The following is a 20,899-nucleotide window of genomic DNA, read 5'->3' on the forward strand; positions in this document are numbered from 1 at the left end:
CAATTATATGAAATATCAAATAATGACATTTCATTACTATTGTAATAATTTAGTTTATATATTGTATTTTCACTAATCTTAACGGTCTTATTTTTTCTAATAACCATATGCTTTTACTAAATGTACTTTTTACAAATCTCCTAATATTTTGTAATTTTTATCTTAATTTATAATTTTTCATAACTATGTTATTTTCAAGATTGACTGTTTTAATAATGTTTTTTTTTTTCAGTCTATTCAATTTTATATTTCATTGTACAACATCATCGTTTGTATGTATTCTGAAATTTCACTTTAAAAAGGCTTAATGTTTACACCTTGATATTAATTTTTTTAATAAACTCATGTAATAATTATGGAATATATATCTCATTTTAATTAACATTCACTTCCTTTATTATATCAAATTCCTCATTAAACGGATATACTTTTGGAAAATAATAATTATAATAGGGCAACATTATCTAAGACGTAAATGTTTGATATACTTTTGGAGAAAAAAAATAGGATCATTAAAAAAATTATATAAAGAAAATACAAATTTAAATTTGTTGAAATTATGGATGAAATTACTGGCGAAAATTTATTTTGGAGGGAGTTGTATTTTGTAAGATATAATAATATTACAAAATTTGAAATATCTATATTTGTTGTGTAAATTAATAAATTTTATTGTTACTATACAAAGATAAAAAAAAAAAGTAGGTTGATATGATATACAAAAACATAATAATTTCAATGATATTTTAAAATCATGCCAAAATTAACCGGATTCTTATGACATAAAAATTAAAAAAAAAAAATCATAATCATCTCTAATATATAAAAGTAACATTTTCGTAATTAATGTCAGTTCCCAAGATAGTTAATTTTTGTTTTGTTAAAGGTACCTAATATCTTTTCATGTTTACTTGAAAAGTTTCAGAAAAGTAGTTAACTGATTTCATGTAATTTGTGACAAAGAAAATCGAAATATATGAATACATACATTTGATATAGGAACAAAAAATAATCCAAAAAAATATAAAAAGCGAAAGAAGGTACTGACCTTCTAACACACAAGAGCGAATGTTTATAGCAGAGAATGATGATGGAAGTTATAAACAATATTAACAATGTTGTAGGAGAATGTTTGAAGAAAAGAAACGATTGAAAATAAATGTGAGTCGCGGATTCAATGATGAATCGTATATGTATGTGATAATTTGAATATGATTTTTCGGTATTAATGATTTTCTAATAAAAAAAGATTTTATATTAATGGTTTACTAATATAAACGGATTTATATTAATAGTTGATATTAAGGCCTTGATAGAAATGATTTGTTAGTAATACGTTTTTAAAATTGACCTTATTAAAATCTTCATAACTGAAAATTCAAAGTGTAAAATATGGAAAGCTTTTATTGGAATTAAATACATTCCATTTCAACGAATGTAAGTTATTGATTGATGATTGGAAAACATTTATTGGAATTAAATAAATTCCATATGAGAAAGATGATGTCAACAATTTGATCTAAGGGTGGAAAAAATAAGATTGAAATACAATCAATGGTCCAGATTATTTAAGATGATGTCATAAGGTTTCTCTTTTAGTAATATTTAAGATGTGTATTGCGTTTTTAGTTTTTTTCTATTCTTAAACCACAAAGGATGGTATATTAAATTTAGGATAATAATCATAATATTGGGGTGAGTAAAAACCGCACCATAATAAAAATTAACCATATAAACTGCAATCACAATAAAAACAGATGGTAATGTTTTCTGTTTTTCAAAAACCACAAATTAGTGGTATGGTGCGGTTATTAGTTTTTAAAAAACCGCAAAAAACCACACAGCACCGCATATATTATATATAATTTTTTTATTAATTATTAATATATTAAATATTAAAAATAAGACAAGTTTTATGAATGAAAAAATGATAAAACTCTAAAAGACAAAAGTGGTGGTTTTTTTCTTATGTTTAACTTTGAAAAATAGAGAAATTTGACAATTTAAAGATATTTATTGTTAGTTACTAGTGATTTAACATTTTTAACATATTAGTTGTTTGTAATTTAAGTTAATTGTCTTATACCATATAGTTTTTTATTATTACAAGTAATATATTTAAACTCTTCAAACAGTTAGAACTGTAAACTGCGGTTAAAAACCACACAAAATAACTATACCAAATCCATGCGGTTAATAACCGAAAAAAAAATGCACCGCAAAAATAACTGCATCAAACGGTTTTGAAATGGATTAACCGCATTTGCAGTGTGTGGTGAGGTTTTGGTCAATAACCATATCGAACCGTATCGCGCTCACCCCTAGTTTTATAACATAAAAGACATTAAGTTTATAATTAGAATTCTAATTTGACATTTACGTTTTTTATCTCAAATTTGACACTGTGTTTTTTAAATTTGTTACAATTCTGACCACTTGATTTGTCAACTCAGTTTCATACTAACGTGACATGATGATGTGTCGGTTTTAATAACATGACATGCTGATATGATATGTTGACGTTTCAAAATTGAATTTTTTTCCCATAAAAGACACTAAACTTTTACTTTTTTCGACTTTAACACTAAGTGTAATTTTTTTTTCAATTTTGACACCATTTTTTTGTTCCAAATCGAAAATCATTTTTTTCAATTTTGTTCAATGTTGACCATTTTTCATTTGAAACCGTAAAGAAAAAATTACATTTTAAACCGTGTGAATACATTTTTTTTCATTTACAAAACCACATTTTATATAAATACAAGGTTTTTTGTTTACATTCAAAGCAAAATGTTATGTATAAATATTTATTAGTTATATCATGAGAATCAAACTAACCATAAGCTTCAAATAAGAATAACAAAGTTTTATCATTTATTGCTTATAAAATATTATTTATTTTATTTTTTGTTATAGACTTTACAAATATTTTTATTTACAATTAAATAATTCTATTATGTAAATATTGATGTCGCATTTAACGTTCGTTTGAAATATTGAAGAAGAGGTAGGAAATATAGAAGAAAATACCAAAATTTTATGGAATACTAAAATAGATGTAACAATTTTGATATTATCATAATAATATTATGAATATGATACGAGACGTAAAATTTCCATGAGTTGCAAACCTGCCTCTAGGCCTTGATTGACTACACGTCTCTAAACCTCCAAACTCATTGTAAAATTGTGTATTTAATATAAAATACATGTTTTATACATAACAATATGGTTTGAATGAGAAAAAACTTGTAGCTGTTAAAAACATGGTTTTTAAATGAAAAAAATGTATTTATATGATTTAAAATGTATTAAAAATATTTATATGGTTTCAAATGGAAAATGATCAACATTGAACAAAATTGGAAAAAAAAATGGTGGTCAATTTGTAACAAAAAAATAGTGCTATAAAAAAATTAAAAAATAAAAATAAAACTTAGTGTCAAAATTGAAAAAATCGAAAACTTAGTGTCTTTTGTGGGGAAAAAAATCAATTTTGACACGTTGCATGTCACGTCGGCAGGTAAACTGGTTGATCGGTTAAGTTGTCAAAATTGTAACTAGGGATGTGCATTTGGACCGAGCACCCAAACCGGATCGACCCGAATTAGGACTGAATAAGTTATTTGGGTCGATTCTCAGGTATATATTTTAGCCTAGTTTGGTTTTCAGGTTATTTGGTCCGAGTTACCCAATAAATGTTTAATCGGTCCAAAAGGACCGACCCAGATTCCATATTATGTTTAAATATTTTTTTTCTCATCATGTTTCTAGATTTTTATGCAAACTTTGAAGTGTCATAGCTTCTTCCTTATTCGTCCGATTTGCCTGATACTATTTGCACTATTTTTAACATACTATTTCCAGCATGTAGTTCACAATTTAACATACTATTTACACTATTTTTATGTTATTTTTGGTTATATATTAAATGAGATACAATCCCCTAAACAGGGGATATTAAAGCAGTGTTTTTTTTGAACTAACACTTGCTTTACAGTAATATATCGTATATATGTTTGAGATGATGTGTCCCCTGTAGAATAAGATTTCAAAATTTGTAGAGTTATGGTTTGATTCCTCGAGAAAATCAGGTCATTTCGTTTTATTTAGGTTATTTGGATCATTTCGGTTCAAAAGCATAGTGTACATGTTATTTCGGTCCTTACCTAAACTGAACCAGTCTCGTATTCGTATAATCAGTCCGGGTTTCAGTTCCAACTTTTCATCAAATTCGGGTTTCGGATTATTCAAGTATGATCTGGTTCGGGTCGGTTCTTGCACATCCCTAATTGTAACAAATTGAAAAACACAATGTCAAACTTGAGAAAAAAAAACAGTGTCAAATTAGAATTTTTGTATAAACTTAATGTCTTTTGTGTTATTTTCCCTTAAATTTAATGAGAAATAATAACAAACAAGAGAAAAAAATATCTTAGGATTTCACCCAACAAATTCCTATACCATCAAATATTTGTATAATGGTTTCATTAATAATACATTCTAAAATAATTTTTTAATATATGATAATAAACTATCACTGCATTGGTCAATCATTTTGTTGTGTATATCAGTTACCTACTTCACAATTAACAATTGACTGATTAATGAACTAAAAATCACAATCACAACTATCATTCTATTAGTGAACTAAAGAATCACAATTGACGCAATTAATTTTAATATATCAAACATAATCATTGTATCAATGAATTAAAGAATCATGATAATCACAACATTAATTCTTAAATTTTGATTTTAAATTCAAGAATCAACACGATTACACAAATTTGGATGTCTGGATTTTGCCTCTGGAACTATGGAGTGGAGGACCACCAGGCCGGAGGTCAATTAATCGATGTTAGCATTACACGACGGTCAGGCAACTGCATGCATGCATTTAATTTGGTGTGCGTAGAGGCCGATTGGTCGGTAGTCACAAAGAAAGAAGTGTGGTTTCAATATGAAGTTCCGATTTTGATTAACTGGACTCGAACGATGACGAGTTTTTTTTTCTTTTTTGCTTTACTTGATTTTAAGTGGGAGTATGTTATTTCCCATTAAGATATAAATTGTGGGCTATTGAGAATTAGGATTGAGATATAATATTTGCTGTCAAACACTGTTAGGTTCTTTAAAAAAATTATGGTAGTCCACAAAATATTGTCTTATATTTTGTGTACTGGAGTTTATAAATTTAGGTGGTCCAAGGGACCCACCTTTGTTGCTTAAATTCTCCCCTAGTGAGGTGGAGCTAGATAAAGCACGAGAGATCATATTACTAAAAGAACAAAGGAAGAAAAGATTCTAAAGCTTCATCAGTCATTTCAAGGCAATGTACTTGGGAGGCCATCTTGTAAATAATCTTGAAGAAACAACAAATTTTATATGAAACCAAACCAGAACAAATATGCAACAATCTAGATATAACTTTATACATCGTTATTAATTTCAACCACTTGTTTAGAATTTTACATACCATTATAATGTTTCGCTTTGTGAGGAACACCAAAGTTGACAACATAAGTATGTAGCCACTAAAATGGTAGATTCTTGTTGACACCGAGAGCTCGTCAAAGTGGAAACAACCAATAAAACCAAACAAGCAATGGAACCAATGGATCCCATCATAAAAATTGCCACATGCCTTGGACTTCTACGCACCAAATAGAAATGTACTTTGATTGAGTTATCATAACAACATTGTACTTTTGAGAACACCATAAAAAATCATATGTGTTGAACATAGCAATCTGAAGGCTACGAACTTTTAGGTGTTGTTTATTCTTTACAAAAATAGTTTTTTGGCTACTTTGTTTGTGGGCGGGCATACATTTACTTTACACACCGTTTGTTTTTTAGAAGATTGAACACGTCAAAACTCATGCATGTCCTCTTCTTTGATAATACATTGGACTACCTCTTTTTATATCTTCTTTGATCTTCTTGTAAAAAAAACATGCTACTCAACCTAAAAAAGCGTCGTTCTTCTTATTCCTTGTTGGCCAGGACACGACACAACACTACCGCTTGACCATAAAACGACCTTCATTGTTAGACCTCAACATTGGACTTCGTCTATGGAGTGTTCTCATATCCTCCTTTGACTCCCCTATTTGGACGAATTCCACTTCTCCTTAGTGATGGCCATGTTTCGGTAAAGACGAATAATAAGGTAAGGTCCCTAATGTTATTTTTAAGAGCGAGAAAAATCAAAAACCCCATAAATCATGAGATAAATGATATATTTTGGCTTTTCTTAGCATCAATACACTTTCTAAAGGTAGTGGAAACAATAAAAATTACCTAAGTGTATATTGTAACATTCCATTTTTTACCACAAAATTTTTCGTTTTTAATAAGACAATGTTGGGTCAAAATATGGTTTATACTTTGCTTTTCTGGACAATTATATTTTTCTGTAATATTTATGGAGTTTACGGTCATGTTTACGGTTGAGTTTACGGCCGTAAACCCATTTACGGCCCATGTCCACCAAGCCCATGTTCCCCTTGTATAAATATAGGTGTTAGGGTGAGGAGTAGAGGATTGATGAACCCTAGAGAGTTTACGGCCAGAGAGACAGAAGAACTATTGTGTGTTAGTGTGTGTGTGAATCTCTTGTATCCGGATCATCATTCTATTCATTAATACATTGAGATTCATCTTATTCCTCTTCTTCTTCTCTTCTATTTTATCTGATATCATCCGTTTGATTGGGATTCCGCACCATCAAACGGATCTGATTGATACACAGGCAGATTAGGGACTTACAATTGGTATCAGAGCCAAGTTGTATCAGTCAATTTTGTCAGATTTGGGGCATAATTTGATCTTATTTTCGAAATATTTTTGCGTTTTTGGATAGATCTCTGAAAAATAATGGGGGTTTGTTCTTCGTGTTTTTCATAAAAAAGGGTTTTTGATCGAGTTTTGGAGCAAAAAAGGGTAAAAATCACTGTTTTTGGTCGTAACCTGCGAGGGGGTGGCGGCCAGCAGCTGGGGTTTCCGAGGTTTTCGGTCCGGAGTTTGCTGCCCGAGGTTCACGGTCCGAGATTGCGGCCTCGGTTTGCGGCATGCACCTCGTCCTCGCATCGCTTCTCGGCCTCGCAGCATCTTCCTTCGCATATTAAAAAATGAAGAACAGATTTGGGGCATCGGAGGATCGAACCCGCGTCTTATGATTCCTCACTTCAGCGCCTTACCAACCCAACTAGCTAGCAACTTGTTCAAATCCTTCACGAATTATTTCAAAAAGCTTCGCTACTGCAACCAAGTTTCGCATTTTTACACTTTTAACCCCAAAATTCAATTTCTTTTGATTTTTAAATTCTTTTTTCGTCCAAAATAAATAATAATAATAATATTAATAAATAAATAAATAAAAATAAAAAAATTAATAAAAAATTATATTTTAATTTTTAACTTTTATTTTTAACTTTTGACCTTAAATTTTGACTTTGACTTCCAAGATTGACCTTTGACTTTAAACTTTGACTTTCTCGTTTGACTTTTAAATTTTCAAATTTAGCTTTTCGGTTTGACTTTTAATTTTGACTTTTTCAAGTTTGACTTTTGAGTTTAACTTTTTTAAATTTGACTTTTAAGGTTGACTTTTGAGGTTTATAATCAAAGGGTTTGACTTTTAAGTTTTATTTTAGCTTCTAGTTGAGCTTTTAATTGATTTTAAGGTCTACGAGGGAGTTGAAAACATGAAAGAGAGTCGTCAGGATATGTTAAGACAAAATTTCAACATTTTCGATTATATCCCTGGAGAAACCCTCGAAACTCAGTTGTAGCGATTTACTACACTCACTACTGAGTTGAATATAGTCGGGATCTTCTTGACTAAGTCCGAGATAAACAAAAAGTTGTTGAATGCACTTCCAAAATCGTGGGATATAGACGTAGCTGACATCAAGAAGACAAAAGATCTCAATCGTCTTAGTTTGGCTGATATAATTGAAGAACTTAACACTTTGAATTGTCGAAAAACAATGAGTTCCATAAACCTCCCGGTTAATGAAGTTTCATGTTCTCAATCATGTGAAGTTTCATGTACGCTATCTAGTGAAGATACGATTAAATTTCTTCGGGAACAAATTGATTTATTAAAAAGGGAAGTTGAGGACTTGAGATATAAAGGATATCAACTCAGGAAAGGACAAAAACCCCTGAAGGCTGAATTAGAAGCAAAAACTAAGGACTTTAGGAAGCTTCAGGAAGAGTATAGCAACAAGTGTGAAAATTATGATTATATTAAGAGACAACTTGCTGCTGTAACTAAAGAACTTGACGCTTTAAAAATTAAGTGTGGAAAAACAGATGTCAGTTTCAAAAATTATACTGCGTTAAGTCAGACAGTCGAGTCCTTATATGAAACCCAATTAAAATTCAAAGAAAATCAAAACAAGGGTCTAGGGTATGATAGTGTACCTCCTCCTTATAATCATAACTACACATCCATCCCTATGACACAAGACGAAACTGAAAGGGAGCCACATCTTCGATATGGAAAACGAGCTGGATTTGTGTCAGGAGGAGTTATTAATGTTGAAAATACTAATGTTTCTACTTCATGTGCAGGTAAAGTAGCAAAAGATGAGAACAAGGAGAGCACTACTGAACAAACCAACATCTCCTTGAACTATGAATCTATTGCTTCGAACTCAGTTGTTTCTGATCTACCTGCTGTTGAGAAATACAGGCCACCAATTCCAACGCAACAGAGTTCTTGTGGAAAGTGTGCATGTGGGAATAACAAGAGACAAGGCAAAGATACGTCACCAGGGACAGGAAGAAACAAATTCCCAGTGAAGAAAAGGACTTGTTTTCACTGTGGAACACCTGGACACATTGCCAGAAACTGTCCAAATCGCGCATACGTTCCCTACAACGCACAAGGCTGGCAGAACGCGCCAAGAGGGAGTTACTTCAAAAGAAACCCCTCGAGATCATGATCAGACATTGACGACTGGAATTCCAAGAAGGCCAAGAATTCAACTCCCATAGCCAAGAAACAAACTCCAAAGGACAAGAATCCGAATCCCAAGGGCAAAAAGGGAATGCCGACCAAGAAGTCCAATCCAAGAGATGCTCTTGTGAAGCCAAAATCAAAGTCATCTCGAAGATCAGCTTCAAGTTCCAAATCAAGTGCCGAGGCACCCATCGGATCGAAAAAAAATGGGTTAAACCCAAATATAGATGGGTACCAAAGGTGAAATGTAACGACCCGTCTCTGGTATGTTGCTTCCATGGCATTTATTTAGAAGTCTTCAAGAGGGACTCGGCGAGTCTATAGCCCGACTCGTCAAGTAGGGACGGGATTTCGAGCACGTGTTAGTCGGCGACTCGGTGAGTCCATATTCGGGACTCGGCGAGTCTGCCTGCCAGGAAGAAACCCTAAATCCTCGGGTTTGCTCCCTATTTAAGCAGTGTTATGTTCCCCAAACTCGCCTCCTTCACCCTCAGAGAGCTGTGAGAAACCCTAATCCATCCCTTGATTGATTAAAGTGTTTTTGTGTGGAATCTTGAAGGTTTAAAGAAGAAAAAGAAGAAAGAACCAAAGAGAAGAGGTGTAAAGCAAAGATCCAAGGGCAAAATCAGAGTTCATTGAGGTATTTCTCGGATTCCTTCTGTTTTATGCTTTAAACCTCCATTAGAACACTTCTAGGGCTAGTTTGATGTATTTTCCAAACCTTATAGTTGTATGGATTCCTTAATAGGTCGAGATATCCCTAGATCTGTTCATTTAGGAGTTGTAGAGCCCGGATCTATTGCCTTTTTGAAGTTGCTTTGCATGAGAACCCTAGATCTAGCCTTTATCATGCTTTTTGAGCCTTATTATCTTCATGGATGCTTATGGACACGTAAAGATAGAATCTTTACATGCTAATCGAGCTAAGGGAGCCCAGATCTATAAGTTTTAGACACTGGATTCAAGCAGAATCGAGTTTAGAGTAGCTGCATGGATGCGACTCGGTGAGTCGGAAGAACGACTCGGCGAGTCGAGTCGCGAGTCCCCGATTTTTCCCTTTTGAGTGATGTCGAGTGGGGACCTGTGAGTAGGAGCATGGACTCAGTGGGTTGGAGGGCAGACTCAGTGATGAAAGGACTCGACGAGTTGTTCATACAACTCGGCGAGTCCAAGACAATCTTCTTAGCTCAAGAACAACTCGTCGAATTGTTCATATGACTCGGCGAGTCGGATACAGATTGCCTGAGTTTTTGAATCTAGAGGGGACTCGTCGAGTCGTTGCCATACTCGACGAGTAGCCACGAGTAGGGTTGAGAAGTGAGAATAGAGACTCGGCGAGTTGGCGGCCCAACTCGGCGAGTCAGGTCAACTGTAGGTTGACTTTGACCGGGAGAGTTGACTTTGACCAGGGGTAAAAGAGTCATTTTACCCCAATGCAGTAATTAGTGTTTGATTGAGTGTGTTTATGGAATTGTAGCCGGGGAGATACTGGAGCAGCAGCAGATAGCTTCCAGAGCCATTCACACAACAGCCAGTTCACGAGGTGAGTTTCCTTCCAGTAGGAATGGGTCTAAGGCCATAATGCCGGCCCGTTCAGTTAGCAGTAGTTTCCGGACTTCGGTCCGATGCAGTAGTTAGTATGTTTGATGCCTTCGTGGCTCAAACAGGATTATGTGTTATGCGTTATGTGTTTCGGGCAACGGCTCGATGCAGTATGCAATACATGTGTTTATGCTAGTTGATATGTTATGCTATGCTATGTTCAGTCAGTTTCCGGACATCGGTCTGATGCAGGGGGCAAGGCCCCAGTTAGTCCGGACTTCGGTCCGATGCAGGGGACGAGGTCCCAGTCAGTTTCCGTACTTCGGTCCGATGCAGGGGGCAAGGCCCCAGTTAGTCCGAACTTCGGTCCGATGCAGGGGACGGGGTCCCATTCAGTTTCCGGACTTCGGTCCGATGCAGGGGGCAAGGCCCCAGTTAGTCCAGACCTCGGTCCGATGCAGTGGGCAAGGCCCAGTATGTGCTTTATATGTATTGTATGGTATGTGGTAGTTTGGGGGAGCTCACTAAGCTTCGTGCTTACGGTTTCAGTTTTGGTTTCAGGTACTTCCGCAAGTAAAGGGAAGAGCTCGGGATGATGGCATCGCACACACCACAACTTCAGTTTTTGTCCTGGGAGTTGATACAGTTTTCTTAGATATGTTTTGATACAGTTGTGACTCAGTTTTCTCTCAGTATTTTAGTATGGTTTGAGATACGTAGCGTATGGTTTTACTATATGATACTCAGTTTTATGATTTTTGGTTAAATTAAAATTGAAATTTTCGGGTCGTATTTTTGGGTTGTTTCAAGTTGGTATCAGAGCCTTGGTTTGAGGGATTCAGATACACCTCCGGGTGTATCTGAACTCAAACTAAGGGAAAGATAAAAGATTTGCAAAAGGAAAAAAAAAGTTTTCGAAGGAAATTTTGAAAAGCACTTAGAAAGAAAAGAATTTTTAAACAAGATAAGGGTGTGGTGCATGCGATCAGCCGAGCTCAAGTAAGTACTCCCAAATTACCCATACAAGTTTATTAGTTTAGTTTCAGTTTTAGTTCCAACTTCAGTTTCAGTTTCAGTAGAACAGCATGCTAGTATAGGACTAAGGATCTAGGAGGATGTCTTATGTGCCTGCTATATGTGTTTCAGCTTTATGAGAATTGCATGCTAGTATTGAGTAGACAGCAGTAGGATAGCCTGTTTAGGTTATGCCTGATAGTATGAGTTTAGCATTGTATGCTAGTACAATTTTCTTGTTATGAGGATAGAATTGCTTGAGTAGTTTATTGTGTCCGCATGCTGCTTGCTTTGTGCTTTGTGGGACTCCGAGTGATGGGAGTTAGCCATTAGGTGAATACGTCACGTCACATGTGATCAGGGTTGAATAATCTCAGAGTGTTGGATTTGGCCCTATTACGCAGCTCTTGTTTGAGTCCAACCGTTGTAGGGACGAGCTTTTTACTCAAAGGATTATCTGAGCCTCATCACATGTGATGGTATTCAGGTGATGGCTAAATAGCATTATAAGGACGCCTTCAGCAGCTGAGGACTGGTTTGAGTGGAGTCAGAGATTTCCCTAGGGCAAGCCTAGGATGAGAGTAGCAGAGATCAGTAGTAGTAGAAGTGATTTGGTGGAGTCAAGGCAGTTCTTGAGGAAAGTACGGATAGATGTGGAAGGTAGTATGGGCCCGTACTACTGAAAGCAGAGGATCCGTACTCGAATCAAGGAAGGCTGAGACAAGACCAGGAAGCTAGTAGTAGTATCAATGATCCCTTGAGATATTTCAGTTTTCTGATGTTGCTATGATGTGTTTCAGAATGGTGGTTTTGCGTTCGAGGCCAGCAGCCGGCAGTGGAGGTGCCTGGGAGGGATCAGGATCAGGCTCGGGGGACGAGCGTATGGATGAGCAGACCAGAGAGTTTCTTTCTTCAGATATTACTTGTATCATACTGGAGCAGACTCCTGTGATCTTCGGTTCGATCAAGGAGGGTATCCTAAAGCTGATGGATGAGAGGTTGGGCACCTTCCGTGTCGAGATGGCGGCCATGATGGGGTCGCGCACACTTACGTTCAGGGAGTTCAGGGCATGTGGAGCTCCAGATTATCACGGGGCGCGGGACCCCATAGAGAGTACTAGGTGGTTGACGGATGTGGCTAACGCTTTCCTCACGAGCAGGTGTCCCGAGGGGGACAAGGTTAGATTGGCGTCCTGTCTTCTGAAGGACAGGGCACGGAATTGGTGGGAAGAGGTCAGACATACCATTGGAGATGATGCAACGCTAGATGCCATGACGTGGACTGATTTCTCTACCAGGTTTAGAGCGGAGTTTGCACCGGTTATTGAGGTGTAACAGTTAGCCAGAGAGTTTCAGGACCTCACCCAGACTACAGATACCGTGGCGGAGATCACCGCCAAGTTCAGGGAGAGGGCTCTTCTCGTTCCACAGTATGCAGCCGACGAGGAGATGAAGAAGGCCCGTTATCATGAGATGTTGTGGAGCGATATCCGCCAGTTTGTGAGTCGGTCTAGCTGTAAAACGCTGGATGACATGATTGCTAGGGCTCGGGAGAGGGAGATTGATCTTAAGATGGAGAAGAAGAGGAAACCGGAGGCGGTTTCGGGTACAGGTAGTTCGGGCAAAAAGCCCAAGGTTTCAGATCACAGATCCAGGATTCAGCAGAGCCACGGTCGATGTGGCAAGTGTGGGAGAATGCACGATGGGGTGTGCAAGGCAGGGAGTTCCGGCTGCTTCAAGTGCGGTCGGACTGGGCATTTGAGTAGGGATTGTACAACCTCTTCTACTGCCATTGCAGCATCAGATCTGATTTGCTTTCAGTACAATCAGAGGGGACATAAAAAGTCCCAGTGTCCAAGCTTAGTTGCAGTAGGGAAGGTGGTTGCACCTGCCCCTGCTACTTTGAGGATTACAGATGGCCGACAGGGCCGAGCCGAGGCGCCAGTGGAGAAGAGTAGGGCTTTTCAGATGACAGCAGAGGAGGCGCGAGCAACTCCTGATGTGGTGACGGGTATGTATCTTCCCTTCATCTCTATATTATTATTATTGATTGATTATTGCTTATGATTATATGTTTTATATAGGGTCATTCTCTGTGAACGACATTTCTGCTACAGTATTATTTGATTCGGGGGCTACCCGATCATTTGTATCGCTAGCGCTTAGCAGGAGATTTAGTAGAGCTCCAGGGGAGCTGGATTGTCCACTAGAGGTTGAGATAGCAGATGACAGGACCGTGAGGGTCGCCAGAGTGCATAGAGGGTGTTCTCTTCAGTTGTTCGACGAGCAGTTTTCGGTGGACCTGGTTCCTATTCCCCTGCGAAGGAATAAGGTTATAGTAGGCATGGATTGGTTGAGTCCCAATGGGGCGGTGATTGATTGTGAGCTGCAACTAGTGAGGGTTCGCACTCCCAGTGGGGGAGAGTTAGTGATTCAGGGCGAGAGGCCACAGCGCAGACCAACCTTTTGTTCCGCCGCGAGAGCGAGGCGCTATTTCCAGCAGGGTTGCGCCGGTTATGTAGCTTATGTCTTGGATGCCCGAGAGAAGGGCAAGACGACAGCTGACGAGGTTCCGGTGGTGCGAGACTTCCCGGATGTATTTCCCGAGGATTTACCGGGAATACCTCCTGAGAGGCAGGTCGAGTTTAGGATCGACCTAATTCCTGGTGCGGCTCCGATAGCTAAGGCACCGTACCGCCTAGCTCCCCCTGAGATGCAGGAGTTGTCTACACAGCTGCAGGAGCTGCTAGACAAGGGTTTCATTTGGCCGAGCAGTTCGCCTTGGGGAGCGCCGATCCTGTTTGTGAGGAAGAAGGATGGGTCGCACCGTATGTGTATAGATTACCGGGAGTTGAATAAGGTAAAGGTAAAGAACCGTTACCCACTCCTGAGGATAGATGATTTGTTTGACCAGCTTCAGGGAGCGTCTTGGTTTTCCAAGATCGATCTACGTTCCGGGTATCATCAGATGCGAGTCAGAGATGAGGATGTGCAGAAGACTGATTTCAGGACCAAGTATGGTCATTATGAGTTTGTGGTGATGCCATTTGGGCTCACCAATGCTCCGGCCGCGTTCATGGATCTCATGAATCGCGTGTGCAGGCCGATGCTGGATCGGTCGGTAATAGTATTCATAGATGATATTTTGGTGTATTCCAAGACGCAGGAGCAGCACGAGGAGCACCTGAGGGAGGTGCTAGAAGTTTTGAGGAAGGAGAGACTTTTCGCGAAGTTCTCCAAGTGCGAGTTCTGGTTGCGCGAGGTGCAGTTCCTTGGTCACCTTGTCAACCAGAAGGGTATTTTGGTAGATCAGGCCAAGATAGAGGCTGTGATGCAGTGGGAGGTCCCGAAGTCTCCATCCGAGATTCGGAGCTTCCTAGGGTTGGCAGGGTATTGCCGGAGGTTCATTCAGGATTTCTCCAAGATAGCAGCGCCGCTCACCCGACTGACCAAGAAGTCGGTGGTGTTTCGTTGGGGGCCTGAGAAACAGGCAGCGTTTGAGACCCTCAGACAGATATTGTGCGAGGCTCCGATCCTTACCTTGCCAGAGGGAGTAGAGGACTTTGTAGTCTATTGTGATGCCTCAATCACAGGTATGGGAGCAGTATTGATGCAGCGAGGCCATGTGATAGCTTACGCCTTGAGACAGTTGAAGCCTCACGAGGCTAACTATCCTACCCATGATTTAGAGCTGGGGGCGGTTGTGTTTGCCCTCAAGATTTGGAGACATTATCTTTATGGGGTTCGTTGTACTATCTACACGGATCACAAGAGTTTGAGGTACCTTATGGATCAGCCGAGTCTAAACATGAGACATAGGAGGTGGTTGGATGTGCTGAAGGATTATGATTGTGAGATCCTTTACCATCCAGGGAAGGCCAACGTAGTGGCAAACGCCCTAAGCCGCAAGGTAACAGCAGCCCCTATCAGAGACTTATGTCTAAGGATGACAGTGATTACTCCGTTGTTGGAACGAATCAGGGAGGCTCAGGTTGAAGGCCTCAAGGAGGAGAGGCAGAAGTGTGAGAGGATAGTGGGCCGAGTAGCTTCGTTTGATTATGATAGTTGGGGATTGCTGACCCTTCATGGGAGAGTGTGGGTACCGTACTGGGGTGGAGTACGGCAGGTGTTGATGGACGAGGCTCATAAGTCTCGATTTTCTATCCACCCAGGGGCGACGAAGATGTATAGAGATCTTCGACCCGATTATTGGTGACCCTGCATGAAGCGGGATGTCGCCTGGTATGTTAAGAGGTGCCTGACCTGCAGGAAGGTCAAGGCGGAGCACCAGAGGCCTCATGGCAAGATGCAGCCGTTAGACATCCCCGTGTGGAAATGGGAGGACATCACCATGGATTTTATCACCAAGCTTCCCAGGACCGCACGTGGGGTAGATTCGATATGGGTAGTAGTGGATCGGTTGACGAAGAGTGCTCATTTTATACCGATCCAAGAGAGCATATCGGCGGAAAAATTAGCCGATATCTATGTGCGTGAGGTAGTGGCATGTCATGGAGTGCCGGTATCGGTGGTGTCAGACCGAGACGTCCGTTTTACATCCAGATTCTGGAAGCGGTTTCACGACGAGATGGGTACTCGTCTCCATTTCAGCACCGCTTTCCACCCTCAGACGGACGGGCAGAGCGAGATGATGATTCAGACTCTCGAGGACATGCTCAGGGCATGTGTTCTAGACTTCGGTGGCAGTTGGGATACGTATCTTCCGTTAGCGGAATTTTCGTATAACAACAGTTATCATGCGAGAATTGATCGACCTCCCTTTGAGATGCTTTATGGGAGGAAGTGTAGGACCCCAATCTGTTGGGGCGAGGTCGGTCAGCGGGTCATTGGGAGCACAGAGGTGGTGCTCAAGACGACCGAGTTGATTCAGCAGGTCCGTAGTAGACTGCAGACTGCGCAGAGTCAGCAAAAGAGCTACGCCGACAGGAGGCGTTCAGACTTGGAGTTCCGGGTGGGCGATATGGTCCTTCTGAAGGTCTCACCTTGGAAGGGTGTCATCAGGTTTCGGAAGAGGGGCAAGCTGGGTCCCAGGTTCATCGGCCCTTTCAAGGTTTTAGCCCGAGTGGGTCGGGTTGCTTATCAGTTGGATCTTCCAGTAGAGCTTAGCCAGATCCACAACACTTTCCATGTGTCTCAGTTGAGGAAGTGTTTGGTGGATGAGTCAGCAGTTGTTTCCTTAGAAGATATTCAGGTTGATAGCAGCCTGAATTATATCGAGAGGTCGGTCACGATTCTGGACCGGAAGACAAAGACCTTGAGGAACAAGGTAATTCAGTTAGTAAAGGTGCAGTGGCAGCACCGGAAGGGGTCTGAGTGGACATGGGAGGCTGAGGAGGAAATGAGAGAGCACTACCCGGAGTTATTTGCAGATTCAGCCGTAGCAGACTTCGAGGACGAAGTCTGAGACAAGTGGGGGAGAATTGTAACGACCTGTCTCTGGTATGTTGCTTCCATGGCATTTATTTAGAAGTCTTCAAGAGGGACTCGGCGAGTCTATAGCCCGACTCGTCGAGTAGGGACGGGATTTCGAGCACGTGTTAGTCGGCGACTCGGCGAGTCCATATTTGGGACTCGGCGAGTCTGCCTGCCAGGAAGAAACCCTAAATCCCCGGGTTTGCTCCCTATTTAAGCAGTGTTATGTTCCCCAAACTCGCCTCCTTCACCCTCAGAGAGTTGTGAGAAACCCTAATCCATCCCTTGATTGATTAAAGTGTTTTTGTGTGGAATCTTGAAGGTTTGAAGAAGAAAAAGAAGAAAGAACCAAATAGAAGAGGTGTAGAGCAAAGATCCAAGGGCAAAATCAGAGTTCATTGAGGTAGTTCTCGGATTCCTTTTGTTTTATGCTTTAAACCTCCATTAGAACACTTCTAGGGCTAGTTTGATGTATTTTCCAAACCTTATAGTTGTATGGATGCCTTAATAGGTCGAGATATCCCTAGATCTGTTCATTTAGGAGTTGTAGAGCCCGGATCTATTGCCTTTTTGAAGTTGCTTTGCATGAGAACCCTAGATCTAGCCTTTATCATGCTTTTTGAGCCTTATTATCTTCATGGATGCTTATGGACATGTAAAGATAGAATCTTTACGTGCTAATCGAGCTAAGGGAGCCCAGATCTATAAGTTTTAGACGCTGGATTCAAGCAGAATCGAGTTTAGAGTAGCTACATGGATGCGACTCAGCGAGTCGGAAGAACGACTCGGCGAGTCGAGTCGCGAGTCCTCGATTTTTCCCTTTTGAGTGATGTCAAGTGGGGACCTGTGAGTAGGAGCGTGGACTCAGTGGGTTGGAGGGCAGACTCAGTGATGAAAGGACTCGACGAGTTGTTCATACAACTCGGCGAGTCCAAGACAATCTTCTTAGCTCAAGAACAACTCGTCGAGTTGTTCATATGACTCGGCGAGTCGGATACAGATTGCCTGAGTTTTTGAATCTAGAGGGGACTCGTCGAGTCGTTGCCATACTCGACGAGTAGCCATGAGTAGGGTTGAGAAGTGAGAATAGAGACTCGGCGAGTTGGTGGCCCAACTCGGCGAGTCAGGTCAACTGTAGGTTGACTTTGACCGGGAGAGTTGACTTTGACCAGGGGTAAAAGAGTCATATTACCCCAATGCAGTAATTAGTGTTTGATTGAGTGTGTTTATGGAATTGTAGCCGGGGAGATACTTGAGCAGCAGCAGATAGCTTCCAGAGCCATTCACACAACAGCCAGTTCACGAGGTGAGTTTCCTTCCAGTAGGAATGGGTCTAAGGCCACAATGTTGGCCCGTTCAGTTAGCAGTAGTTTCCGGACTTCGGTCCGATGCAGTAGTTAGTATGTTTGATGCCTTCATGGCTTAGACAGGATTATGTGTTATGCGTTATGTGTTTCGGGCAACGGCCCGATGCAGTATGCAGTACATGTGTTTATGCTAGTTGATATGTTATGCTATGCTATGTTCATTCAGTTTCCGAACATCGGTCTGATGCAGGGGGCAAGGCCCCAGTTAGTCCGGACTTCGGTCCGATGCAGGGGACGAGGTCCCAGTCAGTTTCCGTACTTCGGTCCGATGCAGGGGGCAAGGCCCCAGTTAGTCCGGACTTCGGTCCGATGCAGGGGACGGGGTCCCATTCATTTTCTGGACTTCGGTTCGATGCAGGGGGCAAGGCCCCAGTTAGTCCGGACCTCGGTCCGATGCAATGGGCAAGGCCCAGTATGTGCTTTATATGTATTGTATGGTATGTGGTAGTTTGGGGGAGCTCACTAAGCTTCGTGCTTACGGTTTCAGTTTTGGTTTCAGGTACTTCCGCAAGTAAAGGGAAGAGCTCGGGATGATGGCATCGCACACACCACAACTTCAGTTTTTGTCCTGGGAGTTGATACAGTTTTCTTAGATATGTTTTGATACAGTTATGACATCCCCAAAATCTCGGCCAGAAAAGACCGATTTTCATTTATGCTTTTAAAATATTTTCATAGTAAATCCTTTTGATTTGAAAGGGTTGCGGAATTTGTTCCCAAAAACAAAACATGATAAAACAATGTTTACCAAAGCATTTCATAAAAGAAATGTATTTTCATTATAATCAAAACTCGGGGTGTCGTGTTCTGATACAGACCAATAAGCATAAACGAATACATTACAAGTCATTCAACAAATATAAACATATGCAGACTTGAAATCAAAACAACTGATGGTTCATCCATCTCATGCCCTCGCGCCACTTCCTGTAATACAAATAAAACTGAGTGGGTCAGGCTTGGGAGCCTGGTGAGCATATAGGGTTTTCAACCCACAATAAATAATCATATTTAATTTTCACCAACCAACAATAACCCAATTACCCATTCCCGTTATTCTCACTTTAGGTCCCTAAAACAACTAACACAAGGGACCTAGTCTAAGAATATTTCATCGGGGCGACAACACATGCTTCGGGGGTACCTCAGCAATATAAGTCAAATAAGGCAACCATGAGGGGGATGGAGTACAGCAAATGAACACCCGAGTTCATTAACACCTACAGGTGGCGAACCTGCTAATGTTTCCACAAGACTGTCTAGAATAGCCAGTGGTCGTCATCTAAACTCCGCTAGATGACTCAATCAAACAACAATGAGGCCTCTCATCTATTTATTACACACCAACTATCTACCCATGTTCTACCCAACATATTAGTAGATAAAATATACATTTTTATACATAGTTTTGAAAACCTGTATAGCATGCTTTAATCAACACATAATCCACATAACAGATGAGGCACACACACATAGCACATATCTCATAGAGAATAAATCATATCTATGAGATAGAAGAGAGTGAATACACATTCACACATATAAACAACAATATACTATACACATAGCACGTATTTTATAGAAAATACTTAATATTTATGTGTTAGAAGAAGGTAACTACGTACTCTCACTTATAAACAACAATACACTTAATACACTCGGACGAAACTTGTATTATTATCGTGTTTATGAAAGTTAGTATACACTCACTTGATCAGAAGATGATCGGACAGCACTACGACTTGCAGAAGTAGTAATCCACAGCACATCTGAAAGATCTTCACAAAAATCGAACTTCTCGCGGGCAGAGCTTCGGCTCGGGAACCGCACTTCTCGGGATTTTCGGGATCTCGGGACTTGCCTCGGGGCTCGGGAATATTACCGGGGCTTCGGGGTGGAATCGGCACGCAAAACGAGGCAAAGGACTAGAGAGAAGAGAAGAAATGAACAAAACTTTTGGCTGCCTTCGGATCCCCTTTTATAGTGCTGGACCCTCGCACGAACGCGGGGCGTACGCCTGTACGCGGGGCGTACAGGGCTCCAAAATCGTTACTGCATGCGTCATCCGAAATGTCGACACTCTTCGAAGTACGCGGGGCATTCTTGCGTACGCGGGGCGTACGTCGGATTGGTCCGGTGACTGGGCTTCGGATAAGGCCGGATTAAAAGATTAAAAATAAATAAAATTTATTTAATAAACTTCGGAAATTCATATCTTCTTCATACGAACTCCGTTTTCGACGTTCTTTATATCCACGGAAAGGTGAGACTACGCTCTACGACTTTCGTTTAGACTTCGTCGGCTAATTTTGACTTTATTTTTATTATTTATTTTTAATAGGCCGCGACAGACAAACTTCGTTATAAATTCATAACTTCTTCGTTTGACGTCCGTTCTCGCCTAACTTTTTATCCCTTCGACACCAACAATGAGATCTTCGATTCTCATTTAGATTGCTTCGGCTAAAAACCGTTCGATCTCAAATCGAGTAAAACAGGCTGCATACTGCTAAGCCGAAACTTCGATAAATCATAACTTCCTCATACGAAGTCAGATTTGGGCGTT

The sequence above is a fragment of the Lactuca serriola genome, chromosome 5 (assembly GCF_051521515.1).
Source record: "Lactuca serriola cultivar US96UC23 chromosome 5, Lser_US96UC23_V15, whole genome shotgun sequence".
NCBI lineage: Eukaryota > Viridiplantae > Streptophyta > Magnoliopsida > Asterales > Asteraceae > Lactuca > Lactuca serriola.